This window comes from Struthio camelus, chromosome 1 (assembly GCF_040807025.1).
Source record: "Struthio camelus isolate bStrCam1 chromosome 1, bStrCam1.hap1, whole genome shotgun sequence".
NCBI lineage: Eukaryota > Metazoa > Chordata > Aves > Struthioniformes > Struthionidae > Struthio > Struthio camelus.
In genome coordinates this window covers 82,935,042-82,951,644 of record NC_090942.1, presented here as the reverse complement: position 1 = coordinate 82,951,644, position 16,603 = coordinate 82,935,042, and the positions used below count along the sequence as shown (strand labels likewise).

At 46.0% G+C, this 16,603-nt stretch overlaps 1 protein-coding gene and 1 pseudogene across 3 annotated transcripts in view; both read right to left on the bottom strand.

The window, feature by feature from the left end:
• Positions 1 to 2,113, bottom strand: part of LOC104144414 (rho guanine nucleotide exchange factor 5) — a 38,130-nt gene extending 36,017 nt beyond the window's left edge. For 2 of the 3 annotated variants that reach the window (XM_068953658.1, XM_068953671.1), the window contains exon 1: positions 1,844 to 2,054. The gene's annotated coding sequence lies outside the window, so the exon portion shown is untranslated. Of the gene's footprint in view, positions 1 to 1,843 lie in introns of all 3 variants that reach the window. The other variant, XM_068953666.1, reaches the window with a different exon arrangement.
• A 12,422-nt stretch (positions 2,114 to 14,535) lies between these two features.
• Positions 14,536 to 16,388, bottom strand: LOC138066742 (zinc finger protein 3-like; annotated as a pseudogene).
• Positions 16,389 to 16,603: the final 215 nt, after the last annotated feature.

Here is a 16,603-nt window from a genome sequence, read left to right as displayed (position 1 = left end):
AGAGCAAGAACATCCACCTACATTTAACAGGATGAAATTGAGAAAGGCCCAAGGAACAGATTCCTACCAGTGAAGTCTGTCAGGCTGTAGAAGAGCTTCCCAGAGGGAACACACAAGTTTCACTATTTCAGAGAGCAAGAGCAGGGGGCTGCAGCAGGAGCACCAAGGTCATGTCTAGGCTCCTGCTGTCACTGGCAGTTACATCATATAACCCCACTCACAGATCTATCAAACTCACCTAGCTCCCGTACAAACGGCACTACAAATACAAGCCTCTGTCAGGAGTTGGTAAAATGATGTTCTACACGCAAGCCAGCTATGCTGTTCCAAACATTAATAACAAAATTAAGAACGAACAATAATTCGGTTTTGATACAACTTCAAGACTGATTTACAGATGCCTCCTCCTCAACCAATTCAGTTCCAGTTCTGAAATCTGGGCCACCCGTACATTATTCCTCCAACCTGAGCCACCTCCCATGCAACCCTTGAAAAGGATTCTGCCCTTATCCAAGCCATCTCCAACAAACCACTTAGAAAGAAACTCCAGACCATCAGAATCAGGTTACAAAGCTTCCATAACATGATACAGACGTGGCTTGGTCGGAGAGGAAGGGGCACACTGATCAAGGAGAAAGCAACAGCATCCACATCCAGCAAATCCTTGGCAGAGCCACCAACAACTCTTTCCACACAGATGAGTTCAGGTCTCCTTCCCTGCATTCCCTACCAGATTTGATCCAGATCTTATCCAGCTTCTGGGAACAAATGAAGCATCAAGCACAAGGATAACATTGGTGCCAGGGACAGCACAAGTCAGGCCAGAGCAGTGGGAGCCCAAAAGCCCCTAGCAGGTTGTTGGGCGCACGGAGGTGACCGCCAGAGCCATTATAGCAGCCAGGGACTCCTAAGCAGCTATAGGAAAAAGACAGGAAACGTGCAGCAGGCAGGTATCATGCTTTTCATTCCTCTGCCTTCCCCTGTCAGGCCATAAAAGTCACAAGACGCCAGCAAGTAAAGCAAGGAGGAAAACAACAAGGTGTCCAGAGTTCAGATACAGCCCTGAGACTGCCTGGCCTCTGCCCTCAGCAGCCTGCCTGGAACTGAAAGCCCAGCAAGCGCTGCGGGCTCTCAACCCTGTGTGGGAGGCACTGTTTATGCGGGAAGACTCTCAGATCGCTGGCAGCTGAACCCAGGACCAGGCCTATGCTCCAGGCCCTACCTGCTACCGGGAGGAGGGGGAAAGAAAGTGATCTCCTTATGGGGCACTGAACCTCAGCACCCCGTAAAGGCCACTGCAAGTGTTTAAGGTCCTCGGAGGACTTGCCCCTCAGGTGGCCCGCACTGGGAGCGGAGGCAAAGGCCCCCCTTGGTCACCCCCTCCGGAGGCACGGACCTGCCAGGGGCTCACGCGGGCGTCTCAGGCGGTGTTGCCTGCAAGGAGCCGTTCCCCGCTCTCCGGGGGTCGCATCCCCCTTACGGCAGCCCTCCCCTCGCACCGCACCCACCCGCCACGGGCCGCGCCGCGGCGGGGCGAGCTCCCCACGGAGCAGCGCACCAGGCCCCGGCGTCCCACCTCGGGAGGAGCGAAAGCTCCTTTCCCTGGAGAGATCCCTCCTCCTCCTCCCCGGCGGATCCCAAAATGGTGGGTCGCCCTGCCCCTCCGCGCCGCGCCGGTCCCGCGGGCAACAGCCCCCCCCCCCCAGCCGCACCCGTGTGCGCGGGCCCCGCGGGGATCCTGCGCCAGGCCCGCGCCGCACCCGCCTCTCCCGGGAACACGGTAACGCCGGGCCGGGCCGGGCCGGGCCGGGCGCCGCCGCGGAGCCGCCCGGGGCGCCCCTACCTGCGCCGGGCTCACATCCTCGGGCCGGGGCCAACGCTGCCCCCCCGGCGCCGCTCCAGCCGCGGCCCCCGCCTGAAGTTTGCCTGCCTTGCGCGGGGCTGAAGGTATGTCATGAGTGCCGAGGCTCCCCAGGTGCGCCGGGCACACCTACAGGAAGGCAGGCGGGCCCCGGTGATTGGTGTGCGGGGCGCAGCCCGGCTGCCGCCGCCGGCAGCGGCAGCGGCGGCAGCAGCCGGAGTCGGGCTCGCCGCCCGCCCGCCGGCCCGCCGCGGGGCAGCGGCCCCCGGGGCACGGGGGGACGCAGCGGTACGGCGCTCGCCCCGGCTCCTGGCCCGTCGCAGCCCGTCGTGCCTCCATGTGCATATATATATATATATATATATATATACACACATACACGCATACAAATATATGTATTCAATCTGAGCGGAAGATTTTTGTTTTATTTTAACCGGGGCAATGGTAAGTGCTCCTCTGCTGGGTTCGGGGTGGAAAGTGCGCTTAATGCTAGTTCGTTTTGCCTTGAAAGCATGGGCAGAGCGGGTATACCTGATCCCGGTGGTCTCAGCCCGCATCAGGTCCCTGGACTGGCTTAAGAAACAGAGAGGACTGTCCTTTTGTTTTTGGGGGGGTTTTGTTTTGTTTTGCTTTCTTTTCTTTTCCTAAGTGGGCCTTCTTTACCTGAATCTCTTGGCTTTCTGTCTTTAAGGTCACTTGTTAATTTTGCATGCGTGAGCCCTTCTGCTTTTTATTTAACGTCCTCCCTCCAGTGGGCAGCCGGGATTTCCAAGAAAAGCACTAGATATTTGGAGAGTGCCAGAGGCTCTGCCTCTGGAGCAGTGGACCTCAGAGATCCCAAAATTATGTCTCCGAGACTGCTAAATAAATCTAAATTAGATACCTAAATTCAGAAGCAACTGAGTGGGATTTGGGTAGAGAAACTCTGTAAGTTCTATTAAAAGTCTGAATCGACGACTGTCCTTGACAGGCATCCTGCCCTCCTCGGCACACAGGTAAATACCCTGAGGATCCTGGCTGCATCAAAGCTTTCTGGGCTTGCTGTGCCCTGTTGTGTACCAAAAGGGACAACACATCAGTTCCATATAAGGGAAGCTCTATCCCCATCTGTCAACTTGACCACAACGGCAGCGACAATCTGTAGAGAGAATTCACCCGCTTGGGAGAGTGGAACAGAGATCAGCAGAGAAAAGACAAAAAAATACAAGGAAAGAAGAAAAGGAGAGGACTGATTATTGCAATCATAAAAGAAGGGGCGAATTGGAGTTTTCATTCCATGATGAAATAGATAGTGTAGGTTGCTTGGACAGACTGTTCCCCCCATTATATTACTTGTTGCACAGATGCTTGGATTTGCTTTAAGGCATACAAGATTCGATGCAAGAATTCCTTTTATTACAGTTTAGATTTTGCTCATACAGAATGCAAGGTGAGCAAAGGATTTTGTCAGACAGGTGACTGAGGAAGGAAATATTATATTATTTTACATTACATTACATTATATTATATTATATTTTCTGTTTCCTTGAATTGATATCCAGTGCCTCCTCTTCCCTGAGTCTTTTTTCCTAATCATTTCGTGGGGCTTGCAGATGTATATCCTCCGAGACATGCTCTGAACAGTTTAGTGGAAAAAACAAGGAGGAGCTGGACTGAAACACTGGAGAGCAGCCCACACTGCAAGACCAGTGCGGGATCTCCCTTGCAGGACACTTCCCCCAGAAGTGGCACAATGAAAGCCTGACTCAGCCAATGACAAAATCATGCTCTTCTTTGCTAATGCTTTCTGACTTAGTTAATGCTCTCATTCGTGTGGATGAATAATTTTGTCGTAGTGAAATGGCTTCTGTAACTGATATTCCTGTTCCACATCGCTGCTGTTTACAGTCAACTGAGAGGAAATGGATGCTTCAAATTCCCAAGGGGAAGAGAGTGAGGAAATCAACTCTGGGTCATATATCTTTTGGGTTAGAGCTCTAAATGCTGGGCCATTACATAAACAGGGAATCCTGACTGGAAAATGGCACTTCTCTGTCTTCTAGAAAGGGACACCTTAGAATCTAAGAAGGGCTTAAGCTTCACACTTCTCCTTGGCATCTCCAGCTGTCTTCAGAGGCAGATTTCTGTTTGCTTTTGTGAATTATATGCCCTTGCTTTCCCTGCCTATTGCACAGGGAATCTGAGAGCCTAACTTGATTTCATGGATTGTAAGAGGTGTGAAGAGGTGCCCAAAAATTAGATCCTGCAGCTCTCAGTATCACAATATCTATATCCTTTCGTGGGCCAAGCCCTCCTTGCCTACCTAATTCAGTGGGAAATGGGATCCTAACTTCTGTTTTGACCCACTGAAATTCCTGCAGTGCTATTACAGTACTTCTTCTGGAGGAAGGTGAATGAAGGGTAGGTATGGTGCACATCTGAAACACTGCACAGTGTGATCAGGACTGATCCTGTCCCCTTCTGGGAATACTAACTCTTCTGCCCTAGAAAGATGAGCTACTGTGAATCAACATTTTTGGCCAGTAGAGCCCACAGCAACAGGGATCCTCTCTAAGCAGAATGAAAGCCAGGAGTCAGCAATAGTGAGAAGGAGGACAGAGAGCAACGCAGAGCAAGAAACTCCCCCTGTCCCACGTGCATTGGGGCTGCATTGTTTCTCAGCGCTCCAAACACTGGATTGCACCATCCGAGTGTCCAGCATGTCTCTTTTCTCCCAAGGAAGCACTCCTTTGACAAAAGCCAGTGCCAAGAGCCCCACTTCCCTTAAGCTCCTTTGTATTGCTTTGCCATCCCATCCACCCTACTCACGATCGCGGCCATCCCTCCTATGCTCTGATGTGCTCCTGCTTCCTGCGGTTCCCTGTACTATAGAAGTTCCCCGCTACCTCAGCTGACTGGGAGGCAGTTCAGATCCTAGCTTCCCACTCAAGCTTTCTTCTCCCGTATGTGCATCCTCCTTGTAAACATCCCATCCAGCCAGAGTCCTGTGTTGCTCCACATCCCGACCTCACCACTCCACAGCAGACATTATTCTGAATTTAGCTTCTAACTGTAGACAAAGCAGACGATTGGAAATGTAAAAAGCAATGCAGACAGTAGGACAGAACCTGGTAGTTTTAGTAACTATTAGGTAAGATGCTGACATGTCAGAAGCTCCAGCGGGTCCAAGGCTCTCTCTTAAAACTAACTAAAGGCATCTGCTTGAGCCCCCACTCCTGGCAAAACCAAATAACTTCTTTAGGTGTGTTTAGCAGATACGCCTTCCTCCCAGCAAACACTAACCCTGTGTCTAAGACCAGAAAACCCCCTTTTAAAAATGGAAAATAACAGAACTGGAAACATAACTGACACACGTTTATACACACAGTAACCAAAACACTCATCTCCAGAGTGTGCCAAGTACTGGATGTTTCCTTCATTTCCCCCAGGGTTTGCTGTGAACACCCAATGGCAAATGTCTGCTGTAAATCTCTTTCGCTGCCCCTTATTTAGTATTTGTTGCCAGTAGTTAGCAGAGTCCCAGCATCCAAGGCCATGAATTTTCAGAGGTCCCTCTGCAGCATGTTTAGAGAAATGCAGACTCTTCTGGACCTCAACTCATGTTTAAGACCACAGGTCCTATGCTCTTAACTGGATTTGTAGGCACTAGCAACTTATTGAGCCATAGCAGATGCTGGAGTGAAAGAGGAAAGAATGTCAGATTTATGGAGTTCACGGAGCTTTTTGTTATCATCTTACATAATGAATACAGCCTTCGTAATATAGACAGAGATCATATCTAGATTCCTGTAACGATCCCTTTGAATTCGCTCTTACTGGGCAGAGAGGATGTCATGGAATGTTAAGCTGTTTTAGTATGTAAACCGTCTCTCAGAGGTGTGGGTTTGAGCTCCCCCAGTTCAGATTCAGATGCGCTTCATGTTCTGTGACTTCATGTTCCTGTTTCATGTGACTTCTCCACGTGATGGCAGCTATGCAGGAACAGTATTTTCAGCTTTTGTTTCTTTGCTTACTTTTATTGTAGTTCTTAGTGTGTGGAAATGGATTTGGGCCTGCCTTGATCTGAAAATCTGCTTCAATTACAGTTGTAGATGCGGTTGTAATAGTGAATTCTGGTTGTTGTCTGGCACAACTGTCACTCATTCCAGGAGTTTAAAAGAGTATAGACTTCACATATACAAATACTGATTTTGCGATCTTCCCTGAAATTTGTTCCAGCAGATGTCCAGGAATAGCTAGCCATGACGAGAAGGATTAGGAAAACACAGAACTTGAAAAGTCCTTCAGGTGATATGCCTAGTGATGCTTTCCTATGTGAAGGCAGATATAAACAAAGATTACTGAAATGATCTGAATATAAAATAACACTTTTTGCCAAAGAACATATACATCTCAAGAAAAGCAATTACAGACTGAAATGGGCTTCTCCCATTTCATTCTCAAGTACTTTCTCTCCTAGGAATCCCAACCAGTCAGCAGCCACTAAAAGACTGTGTTTTCTGTTACAAAATAAAATCAGAAACAAAATTATTCACTTAAACTTCTTTATTCAACTTTGTGGGTTTTTTTCCCTTACAAAAAGCAATAGAGACACTTTGTCCAAACGGATACGTGAAATGTAGTAATAGTTTTATGTCATACTGAACTATGTATCAGTTAATATGACTATCTGCCTTGGCAGGATGGATTAAGAACCAGTGGCCTGTTTGCTACGTTATAGAAATTTCTTGCAAAATAATAGCAGTGGGTTTGTCTGGTGTGCAAATTGGGCCATGCTCCTAAATGGGCAATATTTGCTAAGGCCCACTTTCTTAAGGTGCTGCAGGGAGACTTTAAACAAATAGAAAAGAGTGCAGAATCAAAATCGGAAACAAAGTCTCCTACTAGAGGCAAAAGGGTAAGGGCTCATCTGGAGACTGTTGACCGCGTTATCTGTAAAAAAGTATATTTTAATTTGCATACATCCATTGGGAGGCCCTGACATTGCCCAACAATTCACTTGATTTTAAGCTACTGCCTGTTTTAAAAGCAAAAAGGTCATTCTTATTTTGTGCAAATGGACCTGGGCCTGGCGGAGTCTGATGAGTTTTCCCAGTTACACGTGCAGCGCCTTCAGTGCAATCCAGACTGTTGTCAAGGAAAACAGCTGCTTGTCCCAGGGGTTCAGTAAGGTGTAGGCTTCACGAGTACAAATGCTGGTTTTCCTGACCTTTCCTGATTCTGCTTGAAATAGATCCAGGAATAGCCAGTCTTCAACAACAAAAGTAGGCAAAATAGTCCCAGCCTTTATTTTTTGCAAATATTATCAGCAAAGCAAACAGCAAGGCAAGTTATGGTGAACTACTCATAACATTAGGTATAAACCAAAGAAAGAAGAAAAAAATCCCCGCAACGTAATCTGTCATTCTTGTACATAGGATTTTATATGATTAGATACAGAAAAATGCAATCCAAAACTTGATATTTATTTCCTTATACAGTGTTCTAAAAGACAAAAAGTAATAGCTTAAAGCTTAGTCTAATTCAGTTAATATTATTTAAGAGTAATAAAATACAGACTTCTTGTGCAAGCAATAAGTATTTTTAAAAAATGCAACTGTATGGGGTATATTCCCAGAAGCAATTACTCAATCCTGGATGATACATGCTGTGGTGAAAGCAACCTGTTTCCTACTCACCAATAGCGTTTGGCAACTTAGTGTCTGCAGTTCCAATGAAATAGTAATGAGCCTTGAAATTCTTAGAAAGATTTTCCCCAGCAGTAATTGCAAAGATTACATTTGATATACCTAGTGCAAATGTGGTGGCTCTTTCCTGGTGGATAATGCTTTTTAAGCCCCTTTCCCAGCTGAGTAATGGATGGGCATCTCTATGGAAGTTTCCCCACAGCTAAATAACATGAGTTTGAGATTTCTTTTTTTTTTTTTTATTCTTTTTTTTACGAAATGTAAAGCTTGAACTAGTGCAAGGAAAAGATAGTTTTCCACCAAGAACAGAAATCAGGACATTCTGTGGTCCTTTACACTAAATGTTGGTACAGGTGTCTCTCACTGAGTAAGATTACAGCAGTAATTCCTGAACTGTTGTCCCCACACATCAGAAGGTCCCTGGGCTACCTGAATAGGGTCCATGAAAGGTAACTAAGAGATACAAGGCAATACTGTATACAAGGATCCTAAGAACAAAAACAGGTTAAAAAACAATGCTACATATCATTAAGATGCATTCAAAAGGGTAGAAACACGTTATGGAAACAAAACTTTTGTAGTCTGGCAAGGAGAGAGATAGGAACGTTTTTAATTGGCTTTGCTTTTACTCCATCATCAAAAGTGTTAATTCCTGGTAATCCAGAACATACAACATTGGTTTTAGTGTCCAGAAATACCACAAATAAGTTTTGAAAAATCTTAGCAAAAGCTAATTTTGCAAACATTTTCAAGCAACTATTCTTTTATGCCAATTAACAGAGGAAATTTAAAACTCAGTTACAGTTTTGGAGAAGTCTTTCGGCTTAGGCTTTCTCCCCACTGACATACTACATGCAGAGGATATTCTGGTTACTGCTTGCTCCTGCCAAATGTCTCTTACAAACCGAAATCCTACACTGGCAACTCCCAAGGAGGTCATAGGAGGCTGGCTGTGCAGCTCTCTGACTCTTGGAGCCCTCTGATTTCTGCATTTGTGATTCTGAACGCTGCAAGAGGAATGCAAAATGCTATTTCTACCCCCAATTATTTTTGTGATCTTAGATTCATGAGGCCTTCCAAGATCTGTGACTACACAGCTGAGAAGGTAGTGAACTGCGCCGCAGGAGCAGGGATGAGATGTCTGGGGAAGGGTAGGGGAGCAGGAGGTAAAGTCTTGGAAGCCTGGTGGAGGCAGGAGGCTGCTGGGATGTCTCTGCAGCTCTCGACAGGGATCCAGTTCTTAAAAGCCCTGTCTTGAGTGTTGCCTCTCCTGAATAAGATGCTAATTGTCTGACAGCTTTGTTCTTATGTGCCTTTTTTTTTTTTTCTGGGGCTTCATTCACAGGTCAAGCTATATGTCTGTAATTCCTGAACTGACCCCTGTAAATTCATAGTCTTGATACTTAAATAACTATCAGTTCCTCTCATTTCTCTTGTAGGACTGTTGACCCCACACAAGTTTTCAAATCAAATTCTCCTTGCAAACTAACTGGGCGAATGACCTCCAAATTTGGCCTCCTGGGGAGAGATCCTAACACTGGTGTATGGAGGAGGTCAGTGGGGATTTGTGCTAATAGGCCCGTCTGTAAGCTGGCAAACTGGAATTCGCTGCATGTCATGTTTGGCCATCCTGTCTGCATGGTGACAGGCGAGGGGCAGGGCAGACAGCTGTGCAGAGGATAACTGCTTGAATAGGCCTAGCTAAATCCTCCTGCAAACATGAACCAGAGCCCTAATTCTGTGTCTGGATATTGTTTCCCACCCCATGACAAACACACGCCTCTCTCTCTTTCTCATATTCATACACAGATAATGGCAGGGTCAGAGTCTCTGACAGCCTTGCATTTTACCTGGACCTCACACATTGATGTTTCCTGTCCTTCCTTGGGAGTGAGGAAAGGCCTGAACAGAGAGAATCAGTGTCAGTGACCAATTTTCTCCCTTTCTCCTCCCCTAGCATCCTTTCAGAAGCCCCGGAGAAGGCTACTGGGACTCTTTTTGACTTCCGTCCATTACCAAGGCAAGAACAGAGTCTTCCTCTGTATTTGTCTCATATATATGGGTAGTCATGGCAATAGTTAAGTTAGCTGTGTGTGTATGACACACAAAGTCCTCTGTGGAAGGGATGCTGCCAACAAATAAATCAATATGCTATCAGAACAACTAGGAAACTTCATCCCTCACTTCTGCTCTTTTTTGATTCAGGCAAGCCAGTTATCCTGTGGTTATTTCTTCGAGCTTTCTGATCGACTGTGAGCGCTAGAAATAAATTACTGTAAGCGGAAGGTGGGATACAGACATAGTCACACCACTCCAGGCAACTGTTTGTTCTAGCCTAGAACTGCTCAAACAGTGAGTTATAGGTAGGACGTCAGGAAAATCCAGGATGGAGGTTGAAGGCAAAAGGGGGAGTGTACTGCTTTCAAGGAGCTTGCCAAATAGCCCTCTGGATCAACCTGGGAGGGGGGAACTTGATGTGCAGGAGCTGGATATGAAAAAGCGTGGGCATGCAGCATGCACACATGCAGGCTTTTCCCATGCCTGGGCTGCAGCCCCTTAGCGTGAGCATCAAAGGCAGAAAAAATGGGGACAGAAACCTTCCCCCAAGCCCAAAACAGCAACGTTGCCCCTGCTTCAGCTCCATCCTGCGCATCCCTGCTCATTCAGAAACCACCATGCTGGGATGCTGTTTCCTCCTAGCTGAGATTCTCATGTGATAATGTCAATCTAAGCATCATTGTTTCCAGTATAGGTCAGTACTACTTATGGTCAGAGCAGTCCTTTGCTTTCCTTCTTCCTGTTGGCTCGAAACAAAATCCAGTCCACAAACAAATTAATCTCTGTCCCATGCACATAGAAAGAAGATTCCCAGCTAATTAAGAACGATACACAAAAGCTTGTATTAAGAAAATCTTGAGTGGCGGTAAAATCATGCACTTAACAGTTCAGAAATTCAGGATTCTCCCTGCAACCTAGATGAAGGGTTTGGGTTTTCTGTTTTGGCTTTTTTTGATGCATATAATTATGCATAATAATGTAGCTTTTAATTACATAAACCAGTATGCTTTTCTCCTGAGATTAGTTTTTGCGGAGGAGGACTAACAAAACCAAAGAGTGCCTTCCTCCACATTTAGTCTCCTCGCATGACACTTCCTAAAAGTGGAGTTCTCTAGGTTTCTATATGTAATAACATAGTGCCCCCTATTGGGAAGCCGTTTATGACTCTTCAGTTGCATTCAGTTGAGATACAATTGAATCTCACAAATATCTTACTTTCATACATGTTCCTATGTGCCAGTGAAGTCCATATAGCATCACACCAGCAGGTTCAAAAATCAGCTTACCTTTTCCTCTATGGGAGATATTTTTCTTTAGGTTTGAGGAAGGTAATTCTTTCACAAATTAGCACTGTTTAAATTTACAAGCAGTAGCACTACTTTCTGTGAGAGTATTCAAGAATGATCTACCATTGTATTTAGTTTAGTTTAGTTTAGTTTAGTTTAGTTTAGTTCAGTTCAGTTCAGTGCAGTGCAGTTCAGTTCAGTTCAGTTTCAGTTTTTTGAAATAAAATCTCAGTGATAGTAGCCACAGAAGAAACTGAGAGCTGCTTGTTCAGCCTAATGCATACAAGTCAAGCTGACTCATGTCAGCAGGAGGATGCATGGGGCACAGACTGCCTGCTCAGTCTATCTGTGGAGAGGGGGGATCAGCTTTAGTCTAAAAACCATTATCTGTTGGTGAGTGTAAAGGTCAAAACATGTTCATTTTCATATGAATTCTGTGGTGAGGGTTCTCCTTATTTACAGTTAGGACAATCTCGCCATTAGCTGGAGAAAAAAAGAGAGAAGTGAGATGTGATTCCTCCCCCAAACAAACACCACATACAGAATAGCATTAAAGAGAGTGAGAGTCAGGAACCAGCTCTTCAAATAAAGGGTTCTCAGGTTGAATAGTGATGATTGACAGAACTAAGCACAGAGCTCATAGCCTGCACCTGAGTTCTCATCTTTATTCTGCCACCAGTTCTCTTATAGCCTTTGTCATTGTAATACCTGTTTTATATAGTACTTCTTCCCATCAGGTGCATGCCACTGCCTTTAGTTTTACAAATGGGGAAAACTAAAATGGGGAAAACTATGGTAGATGAGGAGTTTTGCACAAAGTAGCCCATCAGGCCAGAAGCAGAGATAAGAAGTGGACCCACATCTCCGAAATCCTAGACTAGTGTTCTAGCCTCTTTCTAGGCTAGTACATTCATCATAAAACAAGATGATCAGTCTTACTCCACAGTCGCCTTTGCAAAGGAGTCATGTCTTCATTAGATAGTATCTGTATGTGACTTTTTGAATATTCAAAGTTCTCTTTCAATGCTAAATACTGTCAACCCTCAAGTACCTCTGGACAGCTTATCCTGTTTGTGGCTATATTAGCCCTGAAGTGCAGAGATACCAGAGTTGGCTCTGAGAAGGCACATCTTTGCCTGATAGGGATTAAAAGTTGGAATGTGCCTAGACTGTTTCAGAGTCATCTTGGGCCTGGAAGCACATGGTGAAGAGCCTGAGCCAGTGTGCCCTGATGGAGCCAGAAGTTTTGGGGAATGATGCAGAGGCACCTGAATAGCTCCCCACGGAGTCAGCTCGGACCCAGCAAGCTTTATAAGCTGTGGCTCAGCACCAGCACTACTGACCCAGTGCTGGCCCTAAGGATGGAGCCTGGCAGCGCACCCCACACCACACTCCCCGATGTTCCCTTCTCCCAGAGGACCTTTTATCCTGTATCTCCAGACAGATGTGGGCTAGCTGTGTTTTCATGTAGCACTGTGCCTGAGCTCACAAGCCCATGTGGATCTCAGAGCACTGGGTGAGCCAGATGTGGAGACACTCAAATCACATGGAGCCAGAGTCAATAAGCTCTACTAAGCTTATTAGTCATTCCAGCATCACTGCAAAGTATTTCCCAGCATGTCCGTGATATCCATTTCAACCATTTTCTCCCAGTATCTAGGCTGTCCTAGCACAGCATTGCTCAAGATTATGGACAGTTGACTTTGTAATCATTAACTGTGAGTGACCATGACAATTTACTTTGTTCATTGTTTCACATTTAGTAAAATAATTTCTTTTTAGCATGTGTGGATAGGTCTCAGAGCTTGTCTTTCACTGGCCTGAGGTTGTGGATATAAGGCTCTCTTTGTTCCTTCTAGTCACAACAGGTTTGGGAACTGGAAATTCTATGTATAGAATGGGAAGCAGATGATATTCTGATCTGTTAAATGCATGTGTATTACTGGCTAGTCAAATTAAAACAAGCATTTACCCAGTAAGAACACCAGCTCAAAAATCTTCTGCATGACATCCTTGCAGCGGTCACTCTGCTGTTCTGTCCCCTTCAGCCTTTCTTTCTACTCTGCCGGTAAGCCCCATTCTTCCTGGATAAAGTAAACTGTCACCTTCTCTAATGATATCTGCATGTGTAACAGTTGATATCAAGTCCCTCAATTTCCAGTGGTGACTCAAAGGGTCAGCCACTAGGTGTGAAGCAGAGGATGTTGTAGTTCTGCTGCTGTGGAGGGAGGTGTTCCTGAGCTGGAGTCACCTGGTCAAAGGGAGAATGAAGGGGAGGAAGTCATGAGAAAAGCGAGAAAAGGCAAATGATGGAAAGGGTCGGGGAGATATGTCATTTTTGTTTGAAAGAAGACAGAGGAAGGAAATAGAGGTAGATAATTAAAGCATTTATGGCTTAAATAAGTGGATGCTTAAGTAACTTTGTGAATTGGAGCATTAGTATTGTGCGTGACTGTGAACAGTCTCAGCTACTCAGAATCACAGAACGGTTGAGGTTGGAAGGGACCTCTGGAGATCATCTAGTCCAACCCCCCCTGCTCAAGCAGGGCCCTCTAGAGCACATTGCACAGGATCACGTCCAGGTGGGTTTTGAATATCTCCAAGGAAGGAGACTCCACTACCTCTCTGGGCAACCCGTTCCAATGCTCTGTCACCCTCACAGTCAAGAAATTTTTCCTCAGATTCAGATGGAACTTCCTGTGTTTCGGCTTGTGCCCGTTGCCTCTTGTCCTGTCGCTGGGCACCATGGAGAAGAGACTGGCCCTGTCCTCTTGACACCCTCCCTTTAGATATTTTAGATATTTGAGATCGCCTCTCAGTCTTCTCTTCTCCAGGCTGAACAGGCCCAGCTCTCTCAGCCTTTCTTCAGAGGAGAGATGCTCCAGTCCCCTCATCCTCTTTGTAGCCCTCCGCTGGACTCCCTCCAGTAGCGCCATGTCTCTCTTGTACTGGGGAGTCCACAACTGGACACAGTACTCCAGGAGAGGCCTCCCCAGGGCTGAGCAGAGGGGCAGGATCACCTCCCTCCACCTGCTGCCAGCACTCTTCCTAATGCACCCCAGGATCCCATTGGCCTTCTTGGCCACAAGGGCACATTGCTGCCTCTTGCTCAACTTGTTGTCCACCAGCACTCCCAGGCCCTTCTCTGCAGAGCTACTTTCCAGCAGGTCAACCCCCAGCCTGTACTGTTGCATGGGGTTATTCCTCCCTAGGTGCAGGACCCTGCACTTGCCTTTGCTGAATTTCAGGAGGTTCCTCTCCGCCCACCTCTCCAGCCTGTCCAGGTCCCTCGGAATGGCAGCATAGCCTTCTGGTGTGTCAGCCACTCCTCCCAGTTTAATATCATCAGCAAACTTGCTGAGGGTGCACTCTGTGCCTTCATTCAGGTCATTGACATCTAGGATGTCAATGTTCCATCACCTTTCCAGGGATCGAGGTGAGGCTGACGGGCCTGTAGTTTCCTGGGTCCTCCTTCTTGCCCTTTTTGAAGACTGCAGTGACACTGGCTTTCTTCCAGTCCTCAGGCACTGACAATAAATGATCTGCCTCTGCTGATGGAAGTTATTTTAGGGATGAGAAAGAGAATGCCTTTTCCCTTCCAGCTCAGGAGCTCAGAACTACTTACCTTTCTCAGATCCTGCATTCACTGTGATTTCCTTCCAAAGCTTTTCCCATATTTATCTGACCTGTAAGGTTTCTCCTACATATGCATTCTCTGGTGATGAATAAGGTCTGACCTCTAGGAGAACTTCTCATGCACAGGACAATTACATGGCCTCTACTCCATGTGGACCCTTTGGTGTTTCATCAGTATTGACCAGCAGCTAAAGCTTTTGCAAAATCAGGACAGGAGTGGATCTTCTGCCCTGGTAAGAATATCCACTTGCGCATAGTCAGATCCAAGTCCTGCCCAAACCTCTTCCCGCACTGGGGACAATCATGCTGCTTATGTCCTGCATGGACCCTTTCATGCTGAACAAGTGTTGAGCTATAGCTGAAATACTTCACACAGAGGGGTATCTGTAAGGTTTCCCTCCTCTGTGTATGCTTTGGTGCTGCACAAATGTGGACCTTTTACTGAAGCTTTTGCCACATTTGGTGCATCTGTAAGGATTCTCTCCCTTGTGTTTTTTGTGATAGGGATCAGTGAGGAGCTCAGTGTGATGCTCTTCCCACAGTCCACACATTGGAAGGGTTTCTCCTCGTTTTGGCTTCTCTGATGCTGTAGGGGTCTCTGGATGAAACACTTTTTGCACCGTTACATTCTTGCAGTATGTAAGATGATTCTCCTGGGTAGAATTGCTGGCATGCTGGGGTGGTTTGATCTCAGATGGAAGCTCTTTGAATATCCCTTGCCGGTATTCAGTCCCATTCCCTGGACAAGGATGTCCTTGTGCTCTCCCAAAACTCTTTCATAATGAATTGATTTACTCTAGTTCTTTCCCGCAGAGTTCTCCCTTTTCTCTCCTGCTCTGACACTTAGAGGATTTCCTATTGTCAGGATTCTGCAAAATCTCCCCTGCTGATCTCTCCACTGATATACGCTCTGCTTTTATTCCCTTAGGGCTCTTGTGCCAAAGACCCTCCTTTTCAATGATGAACCTGTAAGACTCTCTACAAGTTTGTACAAAAATGAAAAGTAAATGTGCGAGAGATTATAAGTTTGAAGGTAGGAGCTTGGTCACAGATTCAGAGATTCAGAGCACCTTGTTTAGTCCCTTGGATCCATTTGATCCATGTGGAGGATCACATAGAGCTTGGAAATAAAAACCTTAGGAAATGAGTGATATGAAAGATAATTTAATACCTGTAAATACTACCATCAGGGATGTGAAATTTACTGCCCCTATTGTTTCAGGGTGCCTGTTATCTGAACAGACAGAGGATGTTCATAGAAATATTCTAGGCGTGGAAAATTTATACCAGGACCTGTAAGAGATATGCATATTTGGAGATTCGGTGACTCAGCACAAATGTTCAGCTACTGCCTGATCATTTCCAAGTGCGAAAAAAACCACCCCAGCAACCAACCAACCAACCAACCCAACAAAAAAAAGAGCGCTCTCTTGGAGATGATGGCTGAGCCAGGAAGGAGGAAAGAAGTGATCTCTATTCAAATATTCAAAATTGAAACAGTATTTCTTTTCCAATAGAATTCCTTTAGCTGTGATTTGCACTATATTCCTGAATCTCTCTCCTGTTTTACACAGGATGTGGGGAAAACTGTATGTTAATTCCTCATAAATGTAAAGAATGCAGAAATTCTCAAGCAGAACACAGGCTAGGCACTAAACCAAAACCATAGAGTCCACAGTGTTACAGGAGATACTCCATCTCAGGAGGCAATGTCCTGCTGCAGGACAACCCTCCTCTCTCCTTTATCCCAAAGGTTGCTGTTTCCTTAGGAAAGAAGGACTGGCACCATATGGAATGCTTCTGTCGCTTGAAGTTACCTCTTACTTCACTTACCTCCACCTCCAGTAACAGCTTCAGCATTGCACAGAGAGGAAATAAGGTGTTGGGGTAGATGGCACCATTTCTCTGCGTGGGATGGACTGAGGAACAAACACCTTCTAGGATTTTCCAGGGACTGCCAGCAAGCTGCCCAGTCAGCACATAGTCCTAACCAGCTGTGTCATTAGCATTAACTAGTTGGCTACCCAAGCCTATTGGCGTTATGGGTACTGGGACCACTGATAAATAAAATAATA